Source organism: Melitaea cinxia, chromosome 16 (genome assembly GCF_905220565.1).
Source record: "Melitaea cinxia chromosome 16, ilMelCinx1.1, whole genome shotgun sequence".
NCBI classification, from domain to species: domain Eukaryota; kingdom Metazoa; phylum Arthropoda; class Insecta; order Lepidoptera; family Nymphalidae; genus Melitaea; species Melitaea cinxia.
In genome coordinates, this window is record NC_059409.1 from 10,395,002 (window position 1) to 10,405,948 (window position 10,947).

Sequence of the window (10,947 nt, forward strand, 5' to 3'; positions counted from 1 at the left end):
GTGGACACTAAATTTTGTTGTAACTTCGCAGAAACCTTTCTTTTACCACCTAGAAACGATGGTAAAAATTTCAAAAGGGATACTCAACCCCTTCTATTTTTTTTTATTTTTTTCTCTTAGAAAAGGCCTATACTAACTTCTTCAAATGTCTATATCTCTGCTCGTGGACTACATTTTGTTGTAACTTCGCAGAAATCTTTCTATTACTATCTAGAAACAATGATAAAAATTTCAAAAGTGATACTCAAACCCTTCTATTTTTTTTTATTTTTTTTTCTCTAAGACAATGCCTATATACTCTTCTTCAAATCTCTATATCTCTGCTCGTGGACACTACATTTTGTTGTAACTTCGCAGAAACCTTTCTATTACTATCTAAAAACGATGATGAAAATTTCAAAAGGGATACTCAATCCCTTCTATTTTTTTTTATTTTTTTTTCTCTAAGACAATGCATATATACTACTTCTTCAAATGTCTATATCTCTGCTCGTGGACACTACATTTTGTTGTAACTTCGTAGAAACATTTCTATTACTGTCTAGAAACGATGACAAAAATTTCAAAAGGGATACTCAACCCCTTCTATTTTTTTTTATTTTTTTTTCTCTAAGACAATGCCTATATACTACTTCTTCAAATGTCTATATCTCTGCTCGTGGACACTATATTTTATTGTAACTTCGCAGAAACCTGTCTATTACTATCTAAAAACGATGATAAAAATTTCAAAAGGGATACTTAACACCTTCTATTTTTTTTTATTTTTTTTTCTCTAAAAAAATGCCTATATACTAACTTCTTCAAATGTCTATATCTCTGCTCGTGGACACTAAATTTTGTTGTAACTTCGCAGAAATCTTTCTATTACTATCTAGAAACGGCAATAAAAATTTCAAAAGAGATACTCAACCCCTTCTATTTTATTTTTTATTTTTTTTTTCTCTAAGAAAAGGCCTATATACTAACTTCTTCAAATGTCTATATCTCTGCTTGTGGACACTACATTTTGTTGTAACTTCGCAGAAATCTTTCTATTACTATCTAGAAACGATGATAAAAATTTCAAAAGGGATACTGAACCCCTTCTATTCTTCTATATACTATTTCTTCAAATGTCTATATCTCTGCTCTTGGACACTACATTTTCTTGTAACTTCGTAGAAACGTTTCTATTACTGTCGAGAAACGACAGTAAAAATTTCAAAAGGGATACTCAACCCCTTCTATTTTTTTTATTTTCTCTAAGACAATGCCTATATATAGCCTATATATGCGCCCGGATTCTGGTCACTACTTGAGCCACACCGGCCGTGGCAAGGCGGCCCGCCTCGCGATTATCGTCAGCATGAACAGTTATCAGAGTGTCATCTGCGTAACAAGTGACTGACACTCCCGGCAACGTAGCACCGCGAAGCACCCAGTCATAACCAATGTTCCACAGGAGCGGTCCGAGAACCGAACCCTGTGGAACACCGCAAGACATCGACCGCCTCGCCCATCCGCCGCTGGTCGCGAATTCAACGGCCCTTCCCACAAAGTAGTCGGCAATAAGCAGTTGAAGGTACCGCGGAATGCCGTGGTATCTCAGCGCGGCCTTCACTGTCTCCCAAGGCAAAGAGTTGAATGCATTTGAGACGTCCAACGATACGGCCCACAACACTCTTCCTCGAGAAACCGCCGTCTCGACGAGGTCCCTCAAGCGAGCGATAGCGGCGATGGTCGACCTTCCTCGACGAAATCCGTACTGTGCCTCGTGCAATCCTGGGTCCATCGACTGAATGAGGCGGGCTGCTAGCACGCGCTCGAACACCTTACTGATTTCGTCAAGGAGCACAATCGGGCGATAGGCTGAGGGCCGTTCCGCCGGCCGTCCATCCTTCTTGAGTAAAACGAGTCTGCCCGTTTTCCATATCTGTGGGAATCGGCCCTGCTCCAGGCATTTGGAGAACAGAGCCCGCGTCATGCAACCCATGTGACTCATCGCGAGGACCAGCACTTTTCCCGGCAGGCCGTCTGGGCCCGGAGCAGTACGCTTCGATTTCAGCCTCGCAATAGCTGCATCCAACTCTGCCTCGGTAACAGGAGGCACTTCGCTTTCCGCATAACTCGGCTCTGTGACCCCCATAGGAGGTGGAAGGGATACTCAACCCCTTCTATTTTTTTTTATTTTCTCTAAGACAATGCCTATATACTACTTCTTCAAATGTCTATATCTCTGCTCGTGGACACTACATTTTGTTGTAACTTCGTAGGAACATTTCTATTACTGTCTAAAAACGATGACAAAAATTTCAAAAGGGATACTCAACCCCTTCTATTTTTTTTTTATTTTTTTTTCTCTAAGACAATGCCTATATACTACTTCTTCAAATGTCTATATCTCTGCTCGTGGACACTACATTTTGTTGTTACTTCGCAGAAACCTTTCTATTACTGTCTAAAAACGACGATAAAAATTTCAAAAGGGATACTCAACCCCTTCTATTTTTTTTTTCTCTAAGACAACGCCTATATACCATTCAAATGTCTATATCTCTGCTCGTGGACATTAAATTTTGTTGTAACTAGAGAAAAAAATAGAAGGGGTTGAGTATCCCTTTTGAAATTTTTATCATCGTTTCTAGACAGCTATAGAAATGTTTCTGCGAAATTACAACAAAATTTAGTGTCCACGAGCAGAGATATGATTACTTTCATAAATACAATTTATTTCCCTCTTTAGGGAAATTGCAATATTAAAAAAATAATCAAAGTGGATTATTTATTTTTTTACCTTTTTTCAAATTTTTTTTAATATTCTAAACGACCTGTGATTTAAATTTTAACCTTATTTCTGCTTAAAGTCATAGATTTTTAGCTTTTATATCGAATTAACCTCCTTGTTTGGGTTTTTAAATATAAAAAAATAGAAGGGGTGGAATTTACCCTTCAGATCTTTTTCATAGTGAGATGATATAAAGTCACTAATTTCTGTACAGTTACAACTTAATCTGTTGCTTTTTTAAGAGATATAAAGCGTGGCTTCTAGTTTCAGTGTCATTTAATTTTGGCTACTAGCTGCTAGCTGCTAGTTTCAGTTTCATACTTTCGAAATACTATCTATACATATAATAAAATGGTAGGAAAGTCAAAACTGTACATTGAATATTTTTAAAAGGAATACTTGGGATGTGATCTACAATCGATACCGAAGCCAAAAATATAGTTTTTAGAATTTTTGTCTGTTTGTCTGTATGTATGTCCGGGATAAACTCAAAAAGTACCGCGTGGATTTACTTCAAATTTGGCACGAAATATTATTAAGAAGTCGGGTCAACATATAGGCTACATATTATTATGCTAAACATTTTTGAATATCATATCAAAAATTGACCGCTCCAGCGGGGTTCGAACCCGCGTCTCCGACTTACCGTGTCGGCGCTCTAGCCAATTAAGCTATGGAACGATACATATATAGATATAGCTTAATTGGCTAGAGCGCCGACACGGTAAGTCGGAGACGCGGGTTCGAACCCCGCTGGAGCGGTCAATTTTTGATATGATATTCAAAAATGTTTAGAATTCCTAATGTGGGTAACACAAAAATAAAATCTTAGATATATTATTATGCTATCACCTACCGGGAACGAGCAGTGAACCCTTATTTCCTCAACGCATTCTGTAACAACGTGTAATCTAACGACGCATATTTGAATGTTGTTGTTATTATGTTAATAACCATGCTATATTAAGCTAGCTTCACACTACAAAAATCACGCAATATAAGTAACTAAGCCGATAAACATAATTAAATGGATATAAGTAGACAAGACAATTTTAAAGCAGCGTTATCTAGGAGATTTTTCTGTAGATATGAAATGTAAAGAAGAAACGGGTAAATGAATGTTATTTTAAAAAGTATAATCGTAGGTATTTTTGGCGCTGTATAGCGTTCACGCGGACGACGTCGCGGGCAGCAGCTAGTTATTTAATATATTTAAAAGGGTTTTAAAGAATTTCAATTTGGATTATTGTACAAAGTTTCTCAAGATTTTTATTCATTACAATGAATACTGTTATTGATAAAGCAGTTGTAGCCGTAATAGTAGAACGACAATGGGAATGAGTTGCGATGATTATTGTCAGTTTCTTAGCAACGCCATGTACACAAACAGGGTGGTCGTTGACCTAGTAAAGAAAATAATAGACGTATCGTGTGTTAAGTTTGTATAGATAGACAGATACAGTAAATGCGTTGCATGTCGATGGGGTCAATCAATACATTCATATACTCTATTAAGAATCAATTTTTAATTTTCTGAAATAATGCGCTTCAGCCTGTAATATCTCACTACTGGGCATATGCCTCATTCCCTAAGTTGGGGAAGGATCAGAGCTTAATCTACCACGCTGCTCCAATGCGGGTTGGCGGATATATTCCTTACTATGAGTAACGATCGCTATCAGGCGTAGATGAAAACAATCGGGACCGACGGCTTAACGTGCTCTCCGAGGCACGGTGGGAAGACCCACAAGGACTGCACAAACACCCAGACCATGGCAAACACCTGTATGGCCAATACAAATGTTTGTCATGTGCGGGGATCGAACCCGCAAGCGCCAGCGCAACAGGCACAATCCATGACTGAGACCGTTGCGCCAACGCGGCGTCTGAAATCTGAAATAATAACAATACAAAATCTGCACCAATGTGTAAAGTTTTATATGTCTTTTTATTGTATTTGCACAGAAAAAATAGATAAGAGTACTTGTTTTTCATACGATGATTGGTGAATAACTGTCACACAAATCAAATTGCATATTTAAGAGTAAACCGACATACATAGTTTTGATCTGAAAAAGGTCGTTCAACTTGACCTATTTGTATTAAAGTTCAGTTCACGACCCAATTAGTTTATCAAACAATGTCCTATCAAATTAATACTTGTATTTTTATTATTTCATTGTATTAAATTTATTCATGAAAAAATAGTACATAGTATCTGAATTATGTAATCTAAATTGTAATTTTGAGGACTGAGGAAAGTATCCGAAACGTCAGACATATAAAAAACTTAATAAACCGCGATAAAATCCGAAAAAAGTTGTAATGAGCGAAATTCGCGTAAGCATTAGAAAGCAATATGTATTAATTTTAGTTAAATGTATTTGCTTACGTTTAAAACATGTCAGTTGTTCAAATTGAAGATTAATAAATATTATTTAATATACCAGATTTAAAAATGTAAGTATATAGTATTTAAAAATAAAGGTTATTTATTTATGTTACTTTTTCATTCAGCGAATGAATGTACCTAATCAATGAATGTAAAAATGCAAAGAACGTAGCATGAATAGCTTTCATGATTATAATCTGATATTATACATAGTCATTTCTTCTAGCTTTACTCTTTTTATTTACTCGTTTGTATATTTCTTCCCATTTTTTATAAAACATTTCTTAGTTTATTAAAGTATATTTTTGACGTTCAAACAAATTGAAATACTTCTACGAATAATTAATTAATCATATTACAAGTTGTAAAGTAAATTTTCTCGGATCTCGTTATTCATTTGGTAACACGTATCAACATGAGCCGAAAAATTATGGTAATTTGTTCTGTACAAGGGGCGGTGTGCTAATAAAGGCCGAAGTTGGTACAACACGTGGGGTGCCGATGGGCCGCGCGGTTTGGAGATTTTTATTTGAAAAACTTTTTACAACCGCCACCCCGGCTTCGTCTGCAAACTAAGCAAATAACTAACTTGACATGCGATACACTTGTCAAGATAGGATTAAAAACATTACATTTTTCAACGCAATGTACTATGCAAAGTGAGTTTCGTAATTGTTTGTAAATGTAAACGTGTTTGAAATACTTTGGTCGATGATCTGAAAGTTTTCTGTTCTTGTTTGTATAATTACTACATATAAAATAATAACTAGCTGACTCGGCCAACGTTGTGTTTCTAAATAGGGGTTGGTGGTAAAAAGGTGAAAATTTAGGGTTGTATGTATTTTTCAATGCCAAATCATAATAAAATAAAGAATAAATAATTTATCTAAAAATTAAAAAAAATTAGGGGTGGACTACCCTTAACATTAAGGGGGGTGAAAAATAGATGTTGTTTGATTCTCAGACCTACCCAATATGCACACAAAATTTCGTGAGAATCGGTCAAGCCGTATCGGAGGAGTTTAACTACAAACACCGCGACACGAGAATTTTATATATTAGATTTATCTGTTAGTTGTTATAAATTTAACTTGTAAATATGTATATCTTTTTGTGGAATTATAATTCGCGGACAGTTAAATTTCAATCTAAATTAAAAGGCTTAACAGTAAAATGTAAAAAGAGTAAATGAGAAAAAGTTAAAATTATAAGTCTTATTAACAACTTATTGTACACTATCTGTGCCATAATCCCAAGAATTAGTTTTTAATATAAATAAAACTACTTATTTATAAGGATTTTATTCGCGCCTCTTTTGCCATCAATCTGCGTAGCTTACTATTAGGTGGACCACATAAAAAAAAAAATATTATTCTAGATATTTGTCCAGGGTTGTTTGCAGCCATGTGTCAAGTGCAAATAGCTAAATCTGCGACTGTGGTGAACAAGGTTTAACTCATTTCCCGTAAGATTCCAATATGTGCTCGAGGGTGAATAGAAAATCGAACTTGCCCGTTCAAATAACGGGGATTACGCACAATTACCGTGAAGTTTTCAATTCAGACTCGCTTAGCTTCGCTTAATTACTTTTAAAATTTTCTAAATACAATATGTGTGTTTGAGGCTAATGTTATGATTACTTTATTAGGTACCACTGTGAAAGTATTATTGAAATATTGTATTATGTGACGAATGGAAGGCCTTAACTTAAGAAATTTTTTACAGAATTTTAAATATTAACAAGACTACTCAACTCATAGAATACTAACTCATTTCAGTCAGTGCAAGAAAAATCTTAGTAAATTCTTACTGACTGTGACTGACTGATTTAACCATATGCTTATAGATCTAGACTATTATATGAAAAGTTGAACACATAGGCCAACTTGAACTTTTTATTTTTAATAAAGTATGCAAATGAGCACAATCCTTTATGAAGTATACTTCCTGTCCTCTCAATTCCATCGGTTATTACCATAAAATTTAAAACACCTACGTTGTTTCAATAAATCGAGAATGGAACTTTTATATTTTTCTTATTTTCAGTTGCTGAACACACTCTCAACGGATTTAGAGGAAATGCTCTGCGAGATTTATGACGACGAGAATATTGCAAGGTGAGTAAATACTTTCTCATAGAGATGAGTAATATCACCTGTTTAATGCGAATCGATATTAGAATATTTAAAAAAGTATGTTTTTTTTTTTAATATTTAGTGCCAGTAAGTTTGAAATAATTTGAACGGGAAGTATAAGACCTCTTTGGTATATTCACGTGATCTTTTGATGTAACGAATGCTTAGAATTCGTTTTTTAAACTTAATGTGGTCCTATTGTAGGTACGCTTTTGTTGCATAACTAACTAATTTTATATACATGAAATAATGATGTACTTTATATGGTAAATAAAATTTGATTAAGTTTTGACTATAATTATTATACTTACTTTCGGTACGTACTAGCTTCTTATTATGTTTTTACCTTCTTATTATTTTCCAAAACCTATGTATTTAAAAAGCTCGACAGATAGCCTATATTTTTAGATGTTGTGCATATAAATTTTTGCATTGTATTGATTCTATTTATCTGTTTTTCAAGTTTCATTGTAACCATTTCACTAGTTCTAATAAGATTATAAGATCTATCTATAAGTTATATACATTATTTTACTGTTTAAAATTTTCACATTTAATTATTACTTATAAGGTATAAAGAAAATAGGAGCTAATTATTTATAATACGTTAAAGTAAAAGCAATATGAAATATAAATGTTTAATCAGTAGGTATGTTCTTAAAATGTATTTAAACTTAGTACAACGTAGAATCACATTATTACAACGGCGGTGCACGTCGACTAACAAATTGAATTATACGCGTTTATGAACGCCTCTTGATTTCGAAGAGCTTTCATCATCTTGCATCCCTTAACATAACTACTGTATTGCAATGTCATAGGGAATTTAAATTATTTTAAAATTGTTTTTTAACTTTTATTATTATATAATAATTGTTTTATATTATTATATTATTAATAATAATGATGAATTGTTTTATAGCTTTTAATATTTAGTATATAAAAAGCTATATTAAATTTTAAAAGTATTATAAACGTGGTAGGTAGTCGTAGTTACACCGCCTTTTGGCATATATTTTTTTCTTGACTATGCATAGTAATTATTATTTACTTTACAATAATTAATACGTTATTGTGAGATCTCAACTTCGCCTATGCGCCAATACAGGATTTAAAACAATTTGTCAATAACCGGCATGAATCAATTGTATGAAAGGCACCGGTTTCACAAATCATAGTTCCTATTACGCAGTCGACAGCCGCTGTCTGACGCTGTTCCACACAACAATGACTAGTTTACTGCTATCATTTAATATCCAAGTGAATTTAGATGGAATATTTTATCTGTTGGCAAATGTTACACTTCCTTATTTAAATATTTGTTTTTAGATGCTTTGCAAATATTTAAGTATGTACTGGTTGTGTAGTCTTGTTGTAATTTTTGATAAAAAGCAACTGAAAACCAGTTGTATTAACGTCTGTTAAAAATAAAATCAAACGTTTATTTCGTGTAAAACTACATATTTACTCAAATAATATAAATAATGTGATAAAAAACACTAGCACGAAAGTTTTTTTTTTAACTATCATTCATAAACGTCGAGACGACAAGAAATACCCGTAAAGGCTATATTAAAATTTATCATGTAATCGAACCCGTGCACGCATAGCTTTCAAATCTTCGATTGATTTAGACAAGATTTCACTGTTAGATAACTGGTGGTTATGAGGATTAAATTAAGGTACTTAGTTATATTAATTTAACTGTACAAAAAAATACTTTATACAAAAATAACAATAAATTGAAAACAAATCTTATTTATCTATACAAATAAATAAAACTGGAGTGTCTGTTTGTAGTATTAAAATAACCGCTTTTTACTAAATGCATATGTATTTTGTTCCGTCTAATCTCTAAAACGATTGGACCGATTCTGACGGGACTTTCACTGGCAGATAGCTGATGTAGTAAGGAGTAACTTAGGCTACTTTTATTTATGAAATTTATTTATTTTATAGCTCTGCGAACTGAACAAATTGTGTTTTGTTAAATTCCATGTGGACGAAGTCACGGGCATAGCTATTATACATATATTATCTGGAAAGCAATATCTCTCTTATTATCAGGTCGTCTGGAACAGATTGCTTCTTAGCAATAAGATCGCCTAGTTGTAAAATTTGTGACTATAATTGCTTGTAATGTAAATTTTGTTCTTTATTTAAATGTGTAATAAAGTATATTATTATTATGGTTTTTTATACACACATCTTATAAAATTCAGCTCATTATATAAATCATGAGGTAGAAAATCCTAATTGTTGGAAAAATAATATATATTGGCAAAGTCGCCACAGCTTAGTCGGTACGACTTTGTCAATTCCAATCTGGGGCTGTGATCTGAATTTATATGGTAACCAAAAACAATATCATGCATTGCCCTAAAACGGATTTTATACCTATGTCTCGTATAAAATCCCCCAAAACGCAGGTTTTTCGAATAAAAATCTCCGAAAATTGTCTCGACACGCTATCACATTATGCGCCCGATGTGAATTATCATAAAGGAATAATATCCCCTTAAGACAAACCCTTGCATTTGAAGCGTTTATATTTTTTGCGCATATACGTGTATTTAAATTTTAGGTTCTGTGATTCTTAAGTAAGGCTTCTGTTGAAATGTGATGATAATATCATTGACAATGTAATAACTTTAGAAATTTTCATGTTATGAATGATTATCTGTCCGTCTCTAGTATTTTCTTCTTTGCTTTGTATTGATGCCAAAGAAACTAAATTAATTTTTTTAACTGTTTGTAAAAACAAAATAAAAGTTACATGTGTTGGTTTTAGAAGTGAGACAATAAAAAGTTTAGATCAACATAAAACGGTACTAACTGTTTTATGCTGTTTTACACTTTTATCAATAAAACTATTGTAAAAACATAACTCAGATTTTTTCTTGCGTCTTAAAATTATAATTTTTAGTACAAAAATACTATTTAGAAAAAGTTGTTTGGATACCTTTAGTGTATTCATTTAGTGTGTGTCATTTTACGCAAGAATGGGACTCAAATGCTAACTAGAAATTGTATTGATATATAATGGAGCCTTAATAAAATTAAAACTCAATAGACTTTTAAAGTACAATTTAGTTTTGAGTCTTTTCGTTACAAGGTGACAAGTAGCAAGAAGGGGGCCAAAAAGGGTATAGATTATAGAGTATACAATCGACAATAAATTTATAGAGTAAACCATAGTTTTTAACATAGATAATAATTACAGATACAACACTATAACAGATACTACAATATATTATCAGTAATTCAAACTAATATCTAATATTACTATCTAATAATACTATAAAAATATATAAACAGCATATCAAACTAATACTAAACTGCCTTGCGCGGCAACAGAAATGAACCTAATTAAATTTTTTCTTCAACACACTCACTTTCAACTTTTCAACACATAACTGTAATTATGAACATGTCCCGTTAGAACAACAAAACATGTCCAAAACATGAGGCAAAAGTTCAGAACAAAGCATTATGAATAATGAAATACGCCCTATAAAGCACCGTCGCACCCTACGCCGAGTATTTCCAAGCCGTGTACTCAAAATTTGCGGTAAAATCCTCAGTAGGGTGTCGCAAGTAAAAAACGGGAGCGCAAAGTGTTTTTTACGGCTTTAATACGAGTTTATTAAAAT